The 22,786-nt window shown below is 41.3% G+C and overlaps 1 long non-coding RNA gene across 4 annotated transcripts; it reads left to right on the top strand.

The window, feature by feature from the left end:
- Positions 1–159: 159 nt before the first annotated feature.
- LOC142043435 (uncharacterized) lies at positions 160–22,271 on the top strand. 4 transcript variants are annotated; one of them, XR_012654062.1, is made up of 5 exons: positions 1,161–2,851; positions 11,715–11,819; positions 14,762–14,994; positions 15,934–18,944; positions 20,499–22,271. It is a non-coding gene; the product is annotated as an uncharacterized LOC142043435 (long non-coding RNA). The 4 variants fall into 4 exon arrangements; XR_012654053.1 differs by lacking the exon at positions 1,161–2,851 and adding an exon at positions 160–408 and having other exon boundaries at positions 15,934–22,271; XR_012654049.1 differs by having other exon boundaries at positions 15,934–22,271.
- The last annotated feature ends 515 nt before the right edge of the window (positions 22,272–22,786 follow it).

Here is a 22,786-nt window from a genome sequence, read left to right as displayed (position 1 = left end):
ACTTTGTGAGAAAAGAGTGCCTCTCAGTTATTCTGGTTTCAGTATAGTGCCTCACTAGACACACATGGAGGATATATTTTAATAGTAATTCTCTCTAGATGCCAAAGATTGCTTTATAAATTTCTCTAAAACACCTTTTTATCCAAAGCACACTCTCTCTTTAGCTCTCTCTCTCTGTATTTTTGTGGACATAAACACATATAGTTATACGTAGCATAAGATCACACACTATCTAAACAGGAGCGTATTTTGTTTTCGTCAGAGCCCAACCGTAATACAGCAAGAGTTAATCTCACCGTTCGAAAATCAGCTCTTCATCCAACTTTCTGTCCCACACAAATGCTACGTCACCTCCTGAGCTATGCGGGATGGATGATCGGCCGTAGCTTTACAACACGAGGCTGCAAGGTACGAAGCAGCTGCGCAAATGTGGTTGCCTGGGGCGGGGGGAGTTATTACTTGCTCTGTGGCATCTGTCAGCATCTTGCCATGAGCTTTCATTCTATATTTATGAAAAGGTACTGAGGCACAGCAGGCATTATGCATGATCTTCTGCATAAAAAAGGATCATGCCCTTATCATTTTTCTACAGTAATTTGCTAAATGTCATTGCTCTTACCCAGGTCTCATTCTACAGAGCCCTGGCACGCTGCGGTCCTGCTAAAACGCTGTCTGCCTTTCCCCTCGCACTCATGTGAGTGTTTGCTCTGTCATGAGATCGTCCAAATACTGGATGTTTGATAGGCCAGTTAGCTGCCTGAATAAATATTTTCACCTTCTTTTAGTCAATGCTAGAGCCAAAATTTCAACTGAAAATAGCTTGGGGTAAGTATTGCTGTTTTAAAATTAATTTTATAATACATTCTGTTCATGGAATCATTGATTAGTGTTCCTATGCTGGCTTTTAAAGTGCAGTATACAATATTGCAGAGAAGTAACATTTTTACCACTAGAAGTATTACATTTTAGTTGTCTATTTTTGGAAGGCTATCCTAAACTGTTTGTGGAAAAGTAAAGCAAAACATTATAGCTCAAAAACAGTGATGCATGTCTATTTCTAACAGAGATCTGATTGTTTGACTTAAATGGCTGATTGCAGTTACTATCTACTTTTTCGGCAGCTGAAAGAGGTTTTAACAGAAAAAAATAATAGAATGGACTCTACCAGCTGCGGATTTAAGGAAAACATTTTAAAAGCTCAATAAGAGTTTTAAAAATAAATAACAAAAAGGTAAGATCCTAGTTTGGATGGTGAGCTATTTTCGACATTATTTGATATAAGAACTCAACATGGATCTTTTTGAAATATGGTTCTTATTACCATTTGGACAGAGTACATTTCCTTTTCTTGATTCAATCATGAAAAAATTCCACTTATAGATAGTCCATACATTAGTGCAGCCTCTTTCACACATTACTACATCGTAACAGAGTTGGCTGCACTTGCTTCAAACAGGTCCACTCTGCCCATATGGCCTGGCTTTATTATTTCTTGCTCCCATCTGTTTTAAGTTATCTTCTTTGGGCTACGTTTTTTTTCTAAGAGATGCTCTTCAGCTACATCCAGAAAGGCTATTTCTGAGAGAAAATGTGAACAACAGGAGACTTTTACACTCTCACATCTGTGCAAGGTTCATTGAAGTCGGTGGAGCCTACGGTGTAGATTTTGGCTCTGCAGAGTCTGTTAAACCCCATTTTGCCTGCAGGGTCTAAGTTTGCATTACAAAACCCCAGAGGCCTGGTTTTGAAATCCTTGATTCATGTGAATATTCCTGCTGGAGAGCAGCGTCTTGCAAAAAGATGTCTTTTTCATTTTCCCGTTCACCTCTTTCCCTCCTCCTCTCTCCCCACCGGGTGGGTCGGTGAGGACTGACCACGTCCTCCATGCTGGAGAAGTAAAGCAACGGCCCCTGCCCCAAGGCTTTTCCACCCTTAGCGGACAAGTTAAAAGGTCAAAACCCGGAGGAGATTTCTACAGCAGCTCACAAGACCTTCTCCTACCATCCAGCCTCGCTCCACGCTCACTAGGTGGCCAGACCATCAAAGTCACTGCCTTGTTAGGAAGTCCATAATCTTCCCCTTTCTTGTTCTCTCCTGAAACTCTATGTTCCCGACATAGTGATGCCATTTGACATTACTGATCCCTCCTAAACACCTGCTATGAAATGCATCAAATCTTTTCTTGTCAGCTTGCGTAATGCCCCAGGTCTTTGCAGCATCGAGCAAAACTGATACCACACAGCTGTCGTAGAGTCTTATTTTTTGTTTTGCGGACATGTCACTACCCCATACTTTTGCCCTTGAATTTATTTACATTGATCTTCACCTTATACTGGTCAAGCTTAAAATGACATCCGACAAAATCCAGGCAGAGTGGTCCAGAGCACTGGGAATGGGAATAATACAAAAGCATGAACGCTGCCATGACTGCGATTGACCTCAAAGAGGAAGGACAAAGCCAGTATTTCTTTTCCTCAATAGACCCAGAGCCATTAATTGATCAAAAGCTTTGATGTTTGTTTCTACTGAAAGTTTCAATTTTTAGGATTTTTTTTTTAAGGTGATCACCAGCCTTTGGGCTCACCAAAGAGGAGCCAAAGGATTTTGTAATTCTTGTTAATAGCTGAATATACTGTATTTATGAATCCCCCTAGAAAAGAGGGACAGAAGGCAGTGGGTCTTAAATAATGTATTAAATACGAAGGATGGGTTTTCTTTTTCAGAAGGGAAAACTTGTGATATTACTGAATTTATTGATGAAGTTCTGCACCAAAATTTAAAAAGAAAATAACATAGAGGAAAAAAAATGGAAGTAAAAGCTCTGTGCATAATTGTTTTCATGTGTCCAAAGGTAGGTAACACCATTTATCACAATTTTTAAAATACCTTCTGACTTTTTTTAAGTTACATGGAAAGTGTAAAACAAAACAGACACAGCTTGATCCTGTTGCTTTTTAAATTGATATTTCCTGATTCATTTCGTCTTCTGTTAAAACTTTCTTTGTCTGTTTCAGTGTGGTAGAATAGAAAAGTGTGTGTGTATATTTCCACAATATGGAAATAAATTGAAATAAATTTTAGAAAAATTTCTGAAAAAGTCTAGAGTTGTGCAGAATGTATTTTTCTTATATACAAATTCCAGGAAACGTCCACACGGTGTACAATCAGACTATGCCAGCCCACGTAGAACACTGCATATATTCAGTAAAGGTAACATTATGTCAGGAAATAAAGAAAAGTTTCTTCCTAGAATTATAGAATTTTATGGAAAAAAATTAATGCTATATGACTTAGACATAAAAGCATATAGTAAGCATAGGCCATTAAAAAAAATTAACTTATTCTCCAGTATTGAAGAGGACATTAATAATATGAATAATATATGTAAAAATGTATTTTGAAAAATAATATCTAAAGTAACTACGATTATGTAGTTACTTTATAGAATACACATATATAATACATATAATTATCATATTATATTTTATTATTGTAATAATAATATTATTTAAATAATGTTCTAGAAAATAACTAATGAAGCAAATATACAAAAATAATTTTCACTTAATTGTTATGTTTCTATATTACTAATTGTTAATTATAATATTTTTACATAGTACAATTTTATAACTGTATACATTTTATATAATATTATTATATATTACATGTAGGAATAAACTATTTACAGTTTGCAATGCCACCTTTCTGGCAATTAACATAAGACTGTATAAAACTCTGGTGTATTTTAAGTTTTTTTCCTGCTTATTAAAAGTCATGTGAACATAAAACTATCCAGTATCAGATTGATTCTACCTGTAATTTTGTATTTTTCATCTAATGTTTATTAACTTAGACCAGGCTCACATTTTATAAGAATCCTGAAATATTTTTATCTTTGAAAGGAATAAAGTTAGCATGCAAGTAAGGCACATATCAATTACTGCATTCAATAGTTCAACATGTGAACCTTTACTATGACCATTTTTTACATTGCTTGTGCTAAATATTGCAGTTATTGTTTACATATCTAAATAAATATAAATATAAAAATATAATTAAAACATCAGTGTGTCATTAAAAAGCACATTTGAGAAGCTATTCCTTAATTGCAAGATAATTAAACAAATGTACATTGAAAAGAATTCAGCTGGATATACAAAACTCCTGTAAAGCAAAGATTTCTATTCACAGGAACAGATATTGTAACTTTTTGGCTTGCTTCTAGATTTTGGTCCTGATGAAGACAGGAGAAATAATAAACTCATCATGACTGTTGGAACAAAATCTGTCCATAAGCAGGTATCACAATAGTTCTTGTATTTTTTTGTGCTGGAGAGCAGTTTTTGCCATCCAAGATTCAAAAGATTTATTCTTTTGAAATTAATAACAAAAATCTTCTTGATCAGAATTTTTAAAAAATTGTTCATACATTTGAGTTGCAGTTTTAAATGGGAATGATTTAGGAGGCATATCTTAATTTCAGTGCAACTAATAATATGAGTAACCACTACTGCAACTCTGATTTGCAAGTAAGTACACACCCTTTCTCTATGAAAAATGTCTTTTTTTATAAAAATTACATTAATTTTTTAAGTCTACCAGGTTTTCTTTACAAAATGGGACTCTGTCAATTAGATACTTAAATCCCACTTCAGTTGAATTTGCTTTGAACCCAACAGTAGCACTGTAACGAGAAAGAACATTTTAAAAGCTTTAAAACATGGACTGGACACTGTACAGAACGTGCCCTTTAATACGAACAGTGACATAAGATAGAGGTGCCTTTCAACTGCCTTTTTTTTTGCCAAGACCATGTCAAATGAACTAAAAAGAGGCCAATTGACAATGAGCCTGTGTGTGTCTGAAGTCATTATTTCTGAGCAATGAGGTAACAAATTCTGAGCAGCACAGTTACCTCTGTAAAGAGCAATAAAACAGAGGTGATTTTAACTAGGGCATTAATAACGTGCAACATGATCTTTCTTCACTGTAAATCATGAAGGCTGGGTTCTTTTATTCCCCTCGTCTTGTTTGTTTGTTTTTTGTTGGGGTTTTTTTTTGTTTTTTTTTTTAAATTTCAGGACTGTTTGAATGTGGCCAAAAGGAGCAGCACATCCCAGCCCAGATGCCATGACTGGTTGCAAACCTCCCTTAGCCTGGAAAGAGGTCCTGGCATCTGACAGGGCTGAGGACTAGCTCAACCTTGGTAGAAAAGGCTACAGAGAAAGGAGATGAATCCCACCCCAAAAGGTGGGAACAGCAGAGTGAAGGTGACACAGAGGGTCGCTGGAAAGACCCCTCAGTCTCCAGCTCTGAAGGATGACTGAGCTGAAATAACTGTTCCACCAGTGAGATGAAGATGTTGGACCTGTGAACATGAGGCTCCATGAGCCTTAGCATGGGCAGACCCAACTGTCTACCAGACAAACTTTGATTTTTTGCAGAAATGAGTATGGAAAAACACAGACACTGTGCCCAGGCTGAAAAATGTGATCCAGAATAACACTAAAAGAATACCTCTGGGCAGGGAACGCGATGTTGTCCAGCTGAATTATTTCCCAGGGCACAGGCAGTACAGGCAGAGGTCCTCTGTAGAGGCTGATGACCCCAAAGCTGGTTAGCTGAATCACTGCCCACCTCCTTGTGTGATGCCCTGCCAGCTTTGATCTCCAGAGCCGAGAGCCCCCCTGGCTGAGCAGCTGCTCGCAGGGAATTTTCCAAGAGGGCTCTTGTCTCCGTGCTCGTTAGCCCTTCTGAGCTCATTAGCCCCTCTCGGCCCAAAGCAGCCAAGCCCCAGTGACATTTACTGCTAGACGGAAGACCCACCCATTACGTGGCCCGTCTAGTGAAGGATGAGTTTAGGGAACTCACAGCATAATATAGCTGTGTGTTGACTTTGGGTAGCCAGCTGGAGTCATTTGGGGAATAATGCCATGTGTATTAATGACGACTTTGTGCTTTGCACAAGAAGTGAGCTAGAGGCAGATAAATGGGGGAGTCAGCTATGACGCCAAAAGAAAAACTCAGGTCCCAACATTGTTTTTTTCCACATGAAGAACACCAGAGCATGTGTTCAGGCAGGTGTCACCCACAAAAGCAAAATACAAAGCTTCCCTATCTCTCAAACTGCTAAAACTTTGTCTTCTCTCTATCTCTAATAGAAATATAGTGTTTTTTAGGTATTTACTTGTGGGCCCCATAGGGAGCTACTATGAAATGCCCCCCCACAGGTGATCATGGTGGATGGATTGCACAGAAATGCAGTAACAACTGGTCCTAAGCTATGGTGGCAGAAGGAAAGCCAAGGAAAATTTAATGGGAGCAAATGGAACAGAAATTGTCGCTGCACAAAAAATGCCATCAAAATAACGCAGCCTGGTACACCTTCACTCACAGCTAGAGCACGGATTAACTACACGGGTATATAGAGCTCCAGTTTAGGATACAAACTCTCCTTTCCCTATTTGGTATCCCATAACCCTGTATCCACCAGTGCCCTCTCCCTGTGCTAAAGACGTTGGCAAGAGCTGAACCTTGGCAGTACTCCACTCCAGAAACCACATGGGACTGGGACTGAGAGAGGGACAGAAATTGGCTACTGTCCTGGATTGAGAAGAAAGCTCCGAGGTCTGAAGGAGCAGATTTGGTGCGATTGCTCTTAAATGCAAGAGACATTGGGGTCAGCAGGGGGGTCTCTGGAGGCAACATGGAGCAATTATGCTCTGCGAGTTCTGCCCTGCAGAGCTTACTCAGGTGGACAGACTCATTAACAACAATTAACATCCCATTTCCAGGCAAGGCTTGTAAAAGTACAAGCGTAATCACTGACTCAAAGCTGAAGTAACATTTAAAAGTCAGTTTTACTGCATGTCCAAGTCAAACAAACCAGATCTGAGTTTCTGCAGACACTCAGTAGTCTCATGTGCTGTTTCTGGGCAACAGGGAGCTGTTATACAAACAGCCTTGCTACAGCTCCAGCGGGCTGAAACCGTGCTTTATTCAAACCATTTCTGAATGGTGCCTAATTGCATTCTGCCTCCCTGCTTATTTATTATTTTGCATTAGGTGACCTTGTTACCAGTGCAGCTTTGCATGGGGAACATCAAAGGGAGGTTCAGAAGTTATCAGAGCTTTCTTATCTTGTAGCCAACGTGATTTCCTAATAGCACACATCTGCCTTGCATTTTGTGAATTTTAGCACGTTGAAATCATTGTGGCTCAGAAGAGATTTCTGGAGCCTGTTTGGTTGGTATACACTCAAATCACTGCTGCTTCATGTCCTGGTCCTCCAAACACTCAAGTACTTGAGTTACTTTGCACATTTGAGCAGTCCCATTGACCCAGTGGGAATATCTGAGTGGGTAAGTGTCTGCAAGATCCAGACCCTAAATCTGAAGTGAGGCTGAAAAGCACAGGCGAAAAGGGGTCAGAGAAAAGGAAAGACATGATAAAAACACACTAAGTAGTGAACAACCTCAGGCTGTGAAATCAGGTGTTACTATTTAACTTCCCATAATAAACCAATAAGGAACTCCTTGTAGCATGCGTAAGATAACAAACTGAGAAATGATAGAACAAAATAGCTTTTAATCAAGTCACATAATTCTCTCTTGATCACAAAAAGTAATTCATGCTGGAAATTAATCAAAAATGCAACAAGGGAACTATTGTACTTCTTCCTAGCTGTGGAAGAATGATACATGCGTTGGGTGATTATGCAAGGAAACAAATACAGTGATAATAATGGGACAACTCCTCAGCACAGATTGGAAGACGTTGCTAAATTGACTGACACTGATTTTAGACACTGGCTAACACATATCACAGGTTAAAAATGAACCATCACAAAGTTTGGTTGCTGGATGGGGGAGAAGAGTGGCAGCTGAGACAAAGAAGTTTGTACATGTTAGGCTGAAAAGCAGTTTGGGGCAGGGATTTGTGTTGTGATGTATTTCTACACCACCCCTGCATCCTGTTACCAAGATGTATTATTAAGCCAGAAAAAGCTGGTTTTAAAAAAAAAAAAAGTAACCAATTTTTTGTAAATAATACTGTTGAAGACCTGCGCGATCGGGAGTACCGTTGCTCGTGCAGGGTTTAAACTGAGTTACCAGGATTAGAGACACAGCAAAATAAGCCCTTCCATTACCTCGGACAGCCTGCCACGAGATGCAAGGGTGACTTGCTCTTGACCTGCTGGTCTCGGTTTTGGCGTCATGCCCTGATTTGAGTAAATGTGACTCACTAACATTGTACAAAAATACAGTTTCCTGGTTGTTGGGTGATTAACTATTTGTCCTGTTGCAATCCTTTCCGCTAACCCCCCCTTCACAGTGTGGCAGTAAGGATGAACTGTAAATTTGCTGGAACAACACCAGCAGCAAACCCAGCACAAGTTCCCCTGTGACTTGCACATCCTAAAACCACAACGTGCTGAATTTAAATTGAAAAAAAACACTTTCTCCCTCGTCTCCCGAACCATTCCGAATGATTGCCGTAACAGAGATGCTGAGGAGTTAATGATGAACGTGGCTTTGGAGGGTGTCTGAGCCCCTGATGTCCCATCACACGTCAGTTTGTGGGTGCTGCCGCAGAGCCCCCCGTGTTTGAGAGCCCATCGGGCTGGAGCTGATGAGCACACCCACAGCCGCAGCTCCTGGTGTTAACGAATGCAATCAGAAGCACAGCTAGACGGGAATAGAGAGAACAGAAGTGTTTCAGTGGGAAAAATGCCTGTTTGTCCCAGCTGAAATACTTTGCAGCAGCTTTCAGATTTTGACAACTGCCTGGGAAAGCGCAGGGGGAGTTTGAGGGGGACCCGACCGCTTCACCTCTCTTCTGACCCCAAAGAGATACTGATGTATTTGTGCATAACAGCCAGAAGGAACTGACTGCAGTTTTGCATTTTTTTTTTTCCAAGAGGAGCAGTAAGCTGGGTGGCTCCATGCTCTGGGGATCACGTCTGGATACCCCGAGGGGCTGAGCATCAAATCTTTGAGTAATCGGGGCTTGGCAGAGCCAAGCAAATTCAAATCCTTTCTCTTATTTGTTTCTGAAATGCTTGGAGGACTCCCCATTAGCATGGATTCATGACACTGCCAGGTTTAGGTGAGAAACTGCTAGTTTCTGTGCATTAACATAGATCTTCATAGACTTTATCAACACACCCAAATATGAGCAATTCTCTTGCTATCTCTTCTTTTCTTTCCACTGTGTGAATTTTTTTAGATGCTAGGATTTTGTTTCTGAAGATCATACTGTCATTTAACTATTTAAAACTGCTACGTACCCGTGTATATAAATTTCTCTCATGTATTTCCACCCTGTCTGAGATACTTCATAATCTTACACTTAAATTATCAATTACTGTGCCAACACACCATCTCAGACATGACATGACTGAGTAGCTGAAATACAGCATTTTAAAGTTCGGAAACCTAAATGTTTTTTCCCCCGCCTCTTGAGCTCTCCTACTGCTTTATGTAAGGAGCTGGGCAACTCACTGTAACTTTTTGCACCTCTTTTTTTTTAATCTGTTTTGCAGAGCTCCAGTAGTTTCTTTCTCAAAATGTTAGTGTGCAATGAAATTCATTAGCTTCCTTTTGGGTGATGAAACACAAACTATTATCACTTATTGAGCCTGGTAATCAAAGATAATTTGAACATAATGTGGCCTCAAAATTAATAGCCCTGAAACAAATAAGGATAATAGGCTCTAAGGAAAATTACCAGAATAGGAGCACAGCAGGCTCCCTTTAAATGTGTCTTTAAAAATAAATTGCATACTAATAAACCTATTATTCAATGGAAAAAAGAGTATCTTTCTATGTTTATTAGATACTCTGGAAAAGCCACAGTCTTTTGTAATACTGCTTGTCACAAATCAGTTTAATGACAAGATACTGTACACTTCATCTCACATTTAAGTAAATATGTTTATTTCACGCTGGAGAGAGATTTTATTTTAACCTTAAGATTATAATTTCTTATACGCCTGTCACAGAACAACACGAGCACTGCCAAATGGAAATACATACCACTACCACCCCTGGTATGTTTAAAAATTAAGGGTTTTTTCCTCCAGCACAGAAAAATACTTATTTATTCTGACAAAGAAGTAAAGGACAGTGATCAGGGACACTAAAGTTAACTGCTGCCTGAAGTCATAAACATCTGGTGGCTATTTTAATTGCATTGTGAACTAACCACAAAATCCTCCACTAAAAGAATAGAAATATTTCCCCTGTGCAATATTGTCTTTTAGAATTCCTCTCTTCTGAATCAATGTCAGACGTGATTACAGCACAATGAAGTCTGTGTTTTCATGCCTGCATCTTCTTGAAAATGCCACGTACCCTTACTACAATTACAGTGTTACTCCAAGATTCGCATACGGAAGAATTATTCAGGTTATTGCTGCAAACACTGACTTAAAGATAAAACATAACGCTTACATCATTGTCATTTTTTTTGCAAGTAAGTTAGATAGATTAGTATATCTGTATACAAATACTGAACAATAGAAAGCACACGGATAATCACACAAGTGCACAACTTTGCATATATAAAAATGTGTGTGTATATACACACACAAACATACAGATATTCATACATATATATACATATACATGTATATATAGGATGCATTTTGTAAGTAGTAATACAACCTACCTAAATGTGAATAGAAATTGTTGTTAATAAAATACTTGCATGAGTTGTACAGGGACCTTCTAAATGTCTGTGCTTCCTGGGGAGACCAAATGACCTCTTTTTTACAGATACCAAGATCAAAGCTCTTGGTTTAGATACTCCAGCTGTCTCTCTCGTTGGCATTTGACATGCAACCCAGTCCATTTAAAATCAGGGGGCATGTAAACATTTTAACCCTTGGCAGCAGTATCTGAGAAAGATGCTAGCAATAAATGGTCATAACTGCCGGGGCCAAATCACATTTACTGTCCTTCCTTTGAAGTCCATGCAGGCACCGTACCCTATGGTTTTGACAAAGAGCCAAGTCCAAAAAAAGGATGTAGGCTCTCCAAGCTGGCCGGATGTGGACTTTGGGATGCAGAGTGGCTCCGTGCAGCTGAACCGTTGCCTCCAAACTCACCGCAGGCCTCCCTGCCTGACCTTGGAAGGTCTTTGCCCACAGCTCTGCTTCGGTGCGCTGCCGGCATCGCCCCAGCGCTCAAGTGGGGCCCTTCTTTTTTTTGCCTAAGCAAAAGGGCACCTTCATCCCTTGCGAAATCTCCTTTGGTGCACGGGTAACACATGCTGACAGGATTAGACCCTGCACTTAATACAGTCACAGTTATCTTCTTTTTTTTTAAATCACTGCCACAGGAGGGTGCCATTTTTCTGTTTAAGCCCCAGTTGGTCAGGTCCCTTGCTCAGAACAATCGTAGGGTTCAAATCCTTCTTGAGATCCATCATGTCCCAGGAGAGAAGGAGATCATGGATGTGAGCCCAGGAGAGGTGTCCTCACATGCCCACAGCCTTTCTCCCAAAGTCAGGCCAGGTCCCTAGGGATGGGCGAGCAAACAACATCAAAAAGGTCCTATGGGTAAAAGCACTTCTTCTGGAGAGGACTTCTGGTCCTCACTGCCAGGTTGATTTCTGTCACATTTTTGGAAGAGAGACAGCAATGGAAAACCAGCACCATTCTCTTCTGCAGCCACGCTCTAAAAAGAATTGCTCTCTCTCTCTCTTTCCAGTCTTTGAAGAAGCAGTGATGAACCCCATCCCATTTGACTCCTGAAGCTACCTGTCTCCAGCACCAGGTACCCATTGTCTGGAGAAGGGATGAGCAACATACCCAGGTAAAATATGTGCCATTGGCTTTTGTGTGGCCTGAATGCCATTCTCCTCATGCAGGGAGCCCAGTCACTTAAGCCAGCTTCATTTTGGGTTCCGGTGCTTAAATACTTCTACTCTTAAAATGCCAAAGTGCCCCAGGGCACCTACGCACAAGCCAGCTGTGGTGCAAAGGCAGTAAGACAGGCTGATGCGACATCAGTTACCAGAGGATCAGAGCAGACCTGTGGCACAGCTGCCTCATAAGGTGATGCAGAATTTGTTCAACACCAGGTGATGCTTGTGAGGAAGAGGAGGAGGGCACTGCAGACCGGGGTACATCCTTCCCAGAGAGACCCTCATTGTAAGGCGGGTGCTGCAAAGCCAACTGTGATGGTTATTGCCTGGCAGTGGAGCGGGGAGGATCCATGAAGGATTTGTCTCCCCCATGCCTGGACAGGTAAAAACCCAGTTAGACATCTACCCCGGTGCTGTGACCTCCCCTCTCTCATGTCCATGGTTAGCAGGGACGCATCTTCATGAGCATCCCTGTGCCTGAGTCCTGCTCTCTATGGGCAAACGTAGCTAAACACAGACATTTTATGGAGCAATCCCTGAGTCCCAGACCAAATAGTGCCAGCTGGTTTGTACCCATGCTGCTCTCCTTCCTGATCTTACCCTAAGGGATTCATCCAAGGTGGAAGTTACTTCAGCTCTGTGTGTGGCTCCCCATGGCATGATCACAACCACTCAGGTCGTGATGGCTTCTCCATTATGGAACTCACGAGTACTCAAAACTACACTCAGAGATGAATTAGTAATATTTAATTCAAATTGACTTCAATTGACTTCCAGCACATTTGAGTACTTAAAGGCAATGGCAGTCACTACCAACTGCAAATAAATCTATTAATGGCATTGTAAGCACTGGAGAAAGTATTTGCATTCAACATCTATTGTCAGTAACCATGTGAGTATTTTATACCAACAAAGATCTCAGCAAACATGATCTAAGGAGGTCATTGAAAGGGGAAGTTATAAAATAATGCTAAACTCTGAAGTTTTTTTTCCAATTATTCTTTCTTGCAGAACTGCAGCTATTAAAGTGTCTTGTTAAATATGTGGCTTTTAAATAAATGCCCACTAACACAAAATTTACTGTGTCTTAATATTCTTTTAAAAGTTATGCTTGCACAAAGAGATAAAACAATCTAACTACACCATTTCAGAGTTTAAACAAATACACTTTAAGCTCTAGCGGCAAGATTTGGTTCTTGTTAACTGACTGTAATTGTATCAGTGCATTTTTTTCCACTTCCAGATGATGTTACAGAAAACCATCAGGGAAGGATTTCCTGATAGTGCAAGTGTAGGTGGAAATATTAAAAGAAACACTGTGCTGAACTTCTGTAATTAATACAGAGCTGACTACAGGTGTTTGTAGCCAAGAAATTGAAAAAATCAACATAACTTATTTGACATTGGTGCTGTTCGAGAATTGCTACCTAACCAGAAAGACTGAAACCTGGATTCCAAGCATACCAATCCTGCACTTCGCTATCAATTGCTGATATGGATCACTGGTCACAGCTCTAATTGACTGATTACACAAAAGCACTTTGCAAAATCAAGACTAAGCCTCTACAAAGTATGAGCTGCAGTTCCTAGTGACTGGCTCCAATGGAGCTTCAAAGTTTGCATAGAGTCACCAAAATTGAATTTTCTGATTTAAAAGCAAAACTTCAGGGATTTGTCCTGTGCATTTACGGAGTCTGAAGGAATAATGAATAGAACTGGAACAGCCAGATGAAATATTAATTTCCAGGGTATAAATTGAAGAGCAGTGTTTAAAAACATATTTTGTGTCTGGTTTCAAGTGAAAAAAGGATTTAGATCAGAATTGGTGTTAAGGTTGAAGATCAGCTTTTGATTTGCCGATAGCAAAATTCAGATGAATTTCAGGAAAAAATGATAGCACAAACTAGCACGCCTCTGGAATATGATTTCATTGATGAGGCTGTGAGTTTGTTTTCCTTCTACCTATTTCAAAACTAATTAAATTAACTGGTACCACGTCTACCTATTTACACTGTAATCTCAAATCTAATTCTGCTGATGGCCTTGAGACATCTTTTCATCTGTTACCTTGAAAACAGGAAGAAAAGCAGAGGCAGAGAAAGGAAAGCGTAATCAAAATTCCTGGTAGTAACTGAAGATCTGAATATCAAACTGCTTCGTTGTCACAATTACTTAGAAACAAGCCATCTCACTTTCCATTTGTGCTATGATCTCACATGGCAAATGCTGGAATATCAGATCAGGAGTGCAGAATTTATGTAATAAATTAGTCACATCAAGCGTAATCAGATTTTGTGTTCTATTTTTGCAGCACCACAATACCCATTTCATGAAGGCTAGGGTAGGTTTAAAAAGACCCTCAGAGATTTCATGGACATTTCAGCAGCCCAAGAACAGAAGCCATTATACCATTGCAACCTAATAAATTCTACCAAACCTGTGGGTTTTTCTTCTTCTTTTGAAATTCAGAGAGGAGATAAATGAGTTAAAATAACAAGGAGGAAAATTACCTTCCTGTAAATCTTTGCCGACTTCTAGTTTATGGAAAAAGACAAACATAATTTGGGACAGCAGATTTGTATTAAAATGTGACCCTTTACAACTGGAATGTCCATAATGGGTGGCAGTTGAAAGATCTGTTTTATAACCCCGTCACTTCTTTAACAGCCTCGCATGCAATAATTTTTGCATTCAATTTCCTGTACATGTGTACGACAGCTTGCCCAAGGGAATGGGGTTCCCCTACAATCCTCCTTCTTTTCCTGAGCATTTGCAATTTCTAGCCACTGGAGGGAAAAAGGGAAGAAAAAAAAAATCCCATAAAAAAAACCCACAATAACACTTACTGTATTTATAAAGCAGTGAACAAGTTTGCATTCTTTGCTTCCAGTGGAATGGAAAAGGTCATGGCCTGATCCCACCAGGCTGTGCCACAACCCTGCCAGCTGGAGGACAAGCCCTCACTGGGGAGACCAAAGCTGCCAGATCCGGATGCGAAATGCTGTATTCCCCTTCCATCTCTTCCAGTTGAGAATGGAAGAGGAAGGGGAAGGAGAAGGAGAAGAGTTAAACTCAGCCTTGCAGCTAACGGGGATAGTCCTGAGACAGCTATGACAATAGAGGGTAAAGATATCATTTAGTTTTAATATTAATCTTCTTCACAGTAGTCCTGGACTGTCATGGCACACACTGTATAACTTACATTATTTGGCATGGGAAATCATAAGGAAATCCTTTACTTAACAATGGAAAGTGTTTTCAGCCCATTTGATAACTGACACTTCCTTGTCTATTGTTGTTGGGTTTGATGCGGGAACTGCTGGAGGGAATCGGTAGCCCAGGCAATGCCCAGAGGACTGACTAGACAACTGATTAATCTCCTTTGGCTGGGTAGTTCATTCAGAGTAATAAAAATAAATCAGCTATTGAACTACATACGGAAATTTTATACACTCGGTTATCTCTGCTAACTAATGCTCCGGGCTTTTGGAGCTGGCTTTGGGCAGATAAGGAGCCTTAGTGCTTTCAGAAAAACCATTTATGCCCAGTGCTAGGCACGAGCATTATCCTCACCAGTACTGGGGCTTTGAAGGGATGTGTCACGCAGTGCTTGCGGACTTGAGGTCATCTATCTTGCGGTGGATGATAGTACTTCCACCCAACCACTGCCAGCAGATGAAACGGTACTCATTCCAGTTTGTGAATGTAGGTCATCTATATTTAAAGTCTGCGTGTGCATGTAGTTCCGTATCTATATGTATGAAGTCCACAATATTTAACAGCTCCTCAGCCTTACGTGTAATACTGGTGTTAAGGCTTTGAGCTAAGACTAGATCCCTTTTTGGTTTTGTAACAAGCATCACCCTTGGTTTTGGCACAGTCACGTTCTCCTGGAGCAATTAAATGCCCATTTGCCCTTTTGGGGGTGAGGATGGTCTCCTGGATGCCTGTGCATTGCACTGCAAGGGACTTGCAGATGTAATTGGAGCACAGATGGTGTTAATAGCTCCAGAAAATTAAACACACTTTTTTTTGCTTTTCTTCCTTTTTTTTTTTCAACAGAAAATAAACATCTTAAAAATCATTTGGCCAGGCCACACTGCTCACTGCACCCAAACACAGTAAGAAATCCAACAAAGAAGTCAAGATATTAATCAATTTTTTCAATTCCTTTAAAAAACATCGAGTGATGTGGCAAAATAAACTCCCATCTGGATAATTTTTGTTGACACAGTAGCGTACATCGCCTAGAGAAGTTGCCTTCTTTGATTTGTTTCATCCAGCAATGAGGTAAATGGGTCTTAGCTGTCTGGCTACATTATCAGCGAGAGCATTAGCATGGCTGCTGTGCCATTTATCTCCTGTGCTTCCTGACACGTCCTTCGTCCTGCTGTCACAACAGATATTTCTGCAGCTGGAGACGCTCTGCAGTGAGCATAGCAGCCCAAAGCAGGTACACTTACAGCAAGAGGGAACCAGGAAACATAGCACATCCTGAAAAAAAAGGTCTTTGTTTCACCTTTACCTCCTGGGAAGGCAAGAGCGTGCTCACAGCACCCTTTATGTCACAGAAACTGCTTCTGCATGCGGGAAGGGCATTGCTCAAACACTCCTCATCAGTGTAAGCCAGAAGATGGGGAGCAGTATTGCGCATGAAATGCTTTAAATTTTTTCAGAAAAAGGAGCAAGCCCTGCTGTGTTCTACATTTCTCAAAACACCCTCAAGGATAAAGAGTCTCCAGACACCTCCACCAGGACCAGGGAACCAACACAACACATTTGGCAGCTGTAAAACCACACAAGAGTCTTCCAGTTGGCCAATCACAGAATCACAAACTGGTTGAGGTTGGAAAGGACCTCAGTAGATCATCTTGTCCAACTCCCTTGCTCAAGCAGGGCCACCTAGACCCAGTTGCCCAGGACTGTGTCCAGATGGCTTTTGAATATCTCCAAGGATAGAGACTCTACAACCTCCCTGGGCAGCCTGTGCCAGTGCTCGGTCACCCTTACAGTAAAAAAGTGTTTCCTGATATTCAGAGGAACCCTCCTGTGTTTCAGTTTGTGCCCATTGCCTCTCGTCCTGTCACTGGGCACCACTAAAAAGAGCCTGGCTCTGTCTTCTTTGCATTCTCCCTTCAGGTATTTACATACATTGATAAGATCCCCCTGAGTCTTCTTCAGGCTGAACAGTCCCAGCTCTCTCAGCCTTTCCTCATAGGAGAGATGCTCCAGTCCCTTAAGGATCTTCATGGCCCTTCACTGGACTATCTCCAGTATGTCCATGTCTCTCTTGTACCGGGGAGCCCAGAGCTGGACCCAGTACACCAGGTGTAGCCTCACCAGTGCTGAGTAGAAGGAAGGACAACTTCCCTCAACCTGCTGGCAAGACTCCTCCTGATGCAGCCCAGGATACCATTAGCCTTCTTTTCAGCAAGGGAACATCACTGGCTCACGTTCAACTTAGTGTCCACCAGCACCTCCAGGTCATTTTCTGCCAAGTTGCTTTCTGGAAGGGGGGCTCCCAGCATGTACTGGTGCATGGGGTTGTTCCTTTTCAGGGGCAGGATTTTGTACTTCTCTTTGTTGAACTTCATGAGGTTCCTGTTGGCCCATTTCTCCAGCCTGTTGAGGTCCCTCTGGATGGCAGTACAACCCTCTGGCAAACTTGCTGAGGGCACACACTGCCCCATCATCCAGATCATTAACGAAGATGTTAAATAGGACTGCACCCAGTATTGGCCCCTGGGGTACACCGCTAGTTACTGTCTTCCATCTAGACTTTGTGCCACTGATCACCACTCTCTGAGTCCAGTTCAGCCAGTTTCAAATCTTTTTGAAAGGTCCTTTCAATACCCATTAGCTGCCTTCATCAGTGTTCAAAATCTTAGAACACAAGAATTGCCTACTAAGATAACCCTCAAAACTGCAAATCTTGTGTTTGACAATTGAAGAGTGCAGATGTTTTATGGCCTCTTCTGAAGTGCCTGAAAGGTCATTCTGCTCTGCCCTGCTGTGTGATGCAGATGAGGCGCTGGACACATCATGCAACCAGATGGACTTGTTACAGAGAAAGGGACCTCAGCTGCCTCTCAGTGGCATGGCATCCTGCCCTGATAGTTATCACTGTGGCAAGGAGAGGGAAAAGAACCTCTCAGCTCTTCTAGAGGAGAAGGCATGCCAAAAGGAGCAGAATTAAAATGATTTTAACCAGCTTGTTATCCTGGTAGCGCAGCAGCCTTTAAGAACAAGATGGGCCTTTCTTATCTTTCTTTATACAGGATTTCATTTGCTGCACTGCAATAGTGGAGAGGCTCAAGAATGCCAAAAACGTCTCTCTTCACCTCTATCCATAACACTTGCAAGCTGTCAGTCCATATCGCTTGCAAGCTGTCAGTCCCCCTGCTATGAGCTGGTTTTTCTTGTCAAGGACAGTGCTGACCACTCCTGCTGGCTAGAGGACAGCAGCACTTGGTGCCAGAGGTAAACCTGCAACTGGACTAGTTACAGCTGTTGAGCCTTCACCCCCAAAATGTACCTCTGCAGAGCCCCTGGCACACAGCATGCATCCCTCCGTGCCGCCCTATCCGTACCATTGCACAGGTCTGCATTTCTGTGGTGGTTTCAATGCAGTCAGTGTTAGTCCCTTGTGTTACTGGGCTCAGCACCATCCAAACCCCCCAAAGCACTGACAGCAGCCTGGAATCCAAACCTGGGCAAGACGGACTTTTTTTTGCCGGTTTTTTTTTTCCTATCTAAAATGTGCTAATTGAAAGCTGCATTCAGATGATCAACACTCCGATTTCACAGGATGGCCATGTGTAGGCGGTACACGAGCACAAGTGGATGCTGTCTTGCCACCAGATCAGGAGCCACCAAACCGCAGTGTTGCTGGCGTGAGGCTGCCATTGCATGAAGATTCAGCTGCTGTCTCCATAGTTTGCACAATCACGGGTTAAAGTGCACAGATTTTTTGTGCAACCGTAGGGATAGAAGATGTCAAGGTCATAACTGCCAACCTTATGTCACCAGTCAGGTGGTTTAGCACTGATAGTGATTGGACATGTATTTACCAGGTAGGTTCCTGAACAATACAAGGCTAGCTTTTTAATGATTAAAAAAAAAAAAAAAAAAAGGCAGTTTGATAAATGTTTTTATTCCTGACATAAAACCTGGGGCCTGAGAACTACAAATACATTGAGGAGTCTAGGTCCTGTTTAGGAAAGCAGCAGGGATTAAAATGCCTGAGTAAGTGACAGGCACTAAGCACCTTTTTGCTCCTAGGCCTAAAATGTTATTGATACAAGGGATTGCCAGCAGACTTATTCTGGGAAACAATTTATTCAGTTATTCTGAATTGTTACATTTTGTTCGGTTGTGGATGCATGGGTGAAATCAGAAGAGACAACCTGCCCTTTCCACGATAAATTAAATACTAATGTGCTTTGGAAAGCAATAGGGAGGGATGGTGTGAGATTTAGCAGACCTGGGTTTATTTCACATTCATTCCCTAACTCTATATTTGTAGGCAAATCATCTTATTAGTTTGAGTCTTTTTTGCCTAAAGTATAAAAATATTTCCTTTCTCTGCAATCCTTTGTCTCTCTTGTCTGTTCAGCTTGTAAGTTTTATCTGTGTAAATAGAGTGTGTAGTAGCATTAACAGGACTCCAATATTAGATGGCAATTCTAACACTATTGCAATAATAACTGTAGCCAGCTTGCATTAAATCACCATATATTTGATGTAGCAGTGACAGTTTCAGTGGAATTAGGCTAGAGAGAAATTTAGCCAAGAGTCTTTAGCAGTGATTTAGACATGAATGCCCTTTTTATGTAAAGCGATAGTTGGAAGGATTAAGATTGGGAGGTTAATCTTTCCTAACGGCTAACTCATTGTTTTCTCACGATTCCAAAATTCTTTGGTAAGAGACATGGTCTGGACAGCTCACCATTAACAATTTTGGAATGGAAAGTTAACCGCAAAATAGTCAGAGCTGGATATCTTGCAAAACTCACTCAAATACTGATTTCCTTCTGAGTCTTTCTTCTAAAGATGCCAGACACATTCCTATCCATGTCCAACAACTCTGTTTTCTGAAACAGGAACGCTTACACATACACACATATCCGCGCAGAGACACACACACGCTCAAAAGAGACAACTCAAAGTCTCTGCCAAAGAACACGTATGCTGGAAAATATATTGATTAAATAACTTGTTTTCTTATCGCAGGCTAAGAAATCTTACCCTTTGTAAGAGAGGGTGCTGCTTGTAGGGGAGGCTAACATGAAATTTAATATTAATTAATCAGAAATCTTTAATGATTTTTTTTCTTTGGTTTCTGAAATGGGAAGTCATTCCAACAAATATTTGAGACAGAAAGGAATTGTGCTGCTAGTCCTTCCCAGGAGGAGAAAGACTTTCTGTCAAAGAACTGGTGGAAGCAAAGAGGGAAGGTGCCATGAATACTTTTTTACTTAAATCCCAATGTCTGGAATTTAAAACGAGGCCTCTTGGTGCTATGCTAATATATACCCAGTATAAATCTGCTTCCAACCTCCGTTTGTAAATTTTGTCCTTAAATCCAGCTATATAACCAGTTAACGAAAGCTTTTTGTTTCCAACAGATTTCTCCTTGGTCTTTCTGAAACAAGTCTGTGGTTCAGCTTTGCGTCTACAGCATACCAGGTCCGTCTACATTCCCTCCGGGGTACTTTTGTTATGGTTTTGCCATTTGGTGGTTGCATGGCCGTGGACTCAAGGGACCCTGCTCTTGCCAGAGGAAACCTTCCATGAGGATTCAAGTATGCTTATAGGCAAACGTTGAGAGGTCTGGGGCTTTTTTGGGGTATGTCTTTCATATGTCAAGGGTCTGATGACTTCAGGTCAGCTTGTGTTCAGGGGTGACCCAGTACAGAGGATGCTGCTCATGCTTTTACATGATCAGTTCAAACTACATGCAGAATACATTTAGGGAGAGGGTTTACAAAACAGCCTTGTATTAGGCAAAACCTGCTCCCACGGTGGTATCTGAGTGGTACATACGCATAGATGGAGCAACGCTAGGCCAGCGAAGAGCGCTTTTGGAAAACCACCAGAGTACACAGTTGTGGGATGACATTTCTCAGTCATGCCCTGAATTCCTATATTCTTCCATTCTGGTAGAAATGAAAGTCCAGTTGCTTGGAAATTGTTAGTTATGCTTCCAGTTCCTAAACAATTATTAAAGAGGGCTATCTTGGGTTATTTATGGCACAGCTGCAATCAGAAAAAAAGAGCTGTAAAAGTGCCACTGTGGATATCTGGTTCAGGAGCAGCTTTCTTCCCTCTATTTACAAATCAGGGGAGTTGTCAGCCTCACAAACTCAGCCAGGGAACTGAGATTTAAATGGGGTCATTTCTGGCTCAATAATCATTAGCAGTACTGAACTTTCTGCAAGATAGAGTCCTCCATCTAGGCACAGATTTATATCGGTAGGATCAGAGCCTCCAGCACATAAATTCTTTCGAGGCCAGCACTGCCTACATTTATGTTTTTAAAGTATCTCACTGAAAGGGGCCTCAGAGCCATACTATATCAAAATTAAATGTTATTTTTAAATCAATGTGTTCCTGAATCGGTTACACAGCTTTGGCCAGCCCCAGGCATTACTGTTGATAGAAAAACAATAATTTAATTTTACTGACTAATTCATTCTGGACACCTTTAGATGATGCAGTGACCTTATGTCCTCTGAGACTGGTGGAGAGACAGAGAAAATACAGGAGAGAAACATCTCTGAAGCTTCAACTAGGAAGTACACATTTGAAGGAAAGGATTTTGTGCCATACAAATTTGGTTATTGTGAGTTTGGGACTGAACTGTATCATTATTTTTTATAGTGCTATAAAATGAAAACCTCTTTTCAACGAATCCAGTTCTAGCTGTCCCTTTTGGGTTGTCAAGTCCAAGTGTGCTGTGCACAGGATATAATTAGCCTGATGCACAAGCTAGTGAAATAAATGGACTTTTAATGATGCTCAAGGTGCTCAAAGAAAGGAGTGGCCAATGCAAAAAATGCATTAGAACTGGAAGTCAAATAAAACTGCTTCTTGCAAATGACTTTTTGGCTTGTTTTCTCATTTTGTCTCTGGATGTTTCTTCTTGCCTTTTTTTTTTTTTTTTTCCTTTGATTGAATTATTCTTCATAGCTTCCAGGGACTCAAACCTGCTGCAGGCACAAACTTCCCTGACTATCTGATCTTCCCACTCTGTCCCAAACAGCTGCATTTCCTATGTTCCCTCACAAGAAACAGCCTTGCCAGCTCCTCCTTGGCTTACTGCTGTGCACCCCGGGCTCTCTGGTGAGGTTGCCCCTGGTCCAAGCAGGCTGCGGGCTGAGCAGGCTGAGCCTCAGCAGACATGGGGGTCAGGAGAACTCTGATCTACCCCCTCTTCACTGTCATTCAATTTTCCATTTCGCTTTTTTCTTGGAAGTGGAAAAACTCTTCTGGATCCCACTGACTTCTTCAAGAAAGAGCAAGTTCAGTCCTGCTCTTCAAGAGCCCTTTGCTTAGGAGCTGTCATCTTAAGAGGAACTTGTCTGATTTTAAATTACCTCAGTTCTCAAGTGCATATAATTTGTAAAGAGCATGAGTCTCATGCTAACTATACACATCCTGTGGATGTTCATACTGAAAGGCCATCCTTCTTCCACGATGTCCTGAAAGAGGGAAATGAATCAGAAAACACAAAGCTCCGCGAGCTGGACAGAGTGCAAGCGTCTCCCTCTCTTGGTTCAAAGAAACTTTTGGCTCTGAGCCCGAGATCCATTTGAACTGGTGGCACCCTTCCCACTGCCTCCAGTGGCACTGAATTTGGCCCTTGGACATTTATGTTGTTAAATGGAGCTAATAGTCCCTGGGTGAGCCTGGA

The sequence above is a fragment of the Buteo buteo genome, chromosome 1 (genome assembly GCF_964188355.1).
Source record: "Buteo buteo chromosome 1, bButBut1.hap1.1, whole genome shotgun sequence".
Classification (NCBI taxonomy): domain Eukaryota; kingdom Metazoa; phylum Chordata; class Aves; order Accipitriformes; family Accipitridae; genus Buteo; species Buteo buteo.
The sequence above is the reverse complement of the archived record's forward strand: the minus strand, read 5'-3'. Positions and strand labels throughout refer to the sequence as shown.